At 64.9% G+C, this 539-nt stretch overlaps 2 protein-coding genes across 2 annotated transcripts in view; both read right to left on the bottom strand.

Annotated features, from left to right (window-relative positions):
• RAX2 (retina and anterior neural fold homeobox 2) overlaps positions 1-539 on the bottom strand; it is an 8167-nt gene that overhangs the window by 7259 nt on the left and 369 nt on the right. The window lies entirely within an intron of this gene.
• Positions 1-539, bottom strand: part of LOC103916070 (complexin-3-like) — a 9035-nt gene that overhangs the window by 855 nt on the left and 7641 nt on the right. The window lies entirely within an intron of this gene.

The raw sequence follows: 539 nt of genomic DNA on the forward strand, positions 1-539 counted from the left end.
AGACTTTTTCCTGGGCCCGCCGTCATCCCGGTGGCATTTTTTGGGTTTAAGCCCTTAAGCTTTAAAACTGTGCTGGGAACCGCAAGGACCCGAAGCCTCAGGAGGGGTTTTTTCCCCCCATCTACTCGACGCCCCGACCGTGGTTTTCCTGCAGGGGCTGCCAGCCCGGGGGGAGGGGGCGCCTGTTATTAAAGACACCTGAAAAGGCAACAGAAACGGCACCGAGCCCTGGTTGAAGCGGGTAAAAAAGTCGCTTCCCCGGTGCCGGAAAGCAGCAGAGCACCAGCGAGGACAAGTGGCCTCCCCTGGCAGCGGGGGACGCAGGGGGGACAGCCCGGGGACAGCCCTGGCTTTCGCTGGGTCCCATTTTTTTGCCTTCGAAAGCCCGTCCGGGTGCCGGGATGTGGCCCCCGGGGCTCCGGCCGCCTGGGATGGGTTGTTTGCAGCAGCCGGCACGGGCGGTGGGGAGCGTGGGGGGCTCCTGCCCCCCAGCCCCCGGTGTAAACCAGTGCGCGTGATGCTGCCAGGCACCCGGCACC

This window comes from Pygoscelis adeliae, unplaced genomic scaffold, assembly GCF_000699105.1.
Source record: "Pygoscelis adeliae isolate BGI_AS28 unplaced genomic scaffold, ASM69910v1 Scaffold284, whole genome shotgun sequence".
NCBI lineage: Eukaryota > Metazoa > Chordata > Aves > Sphenisciformes > Spheniscidae > Pygoscelis > Pygoscelis adeliae.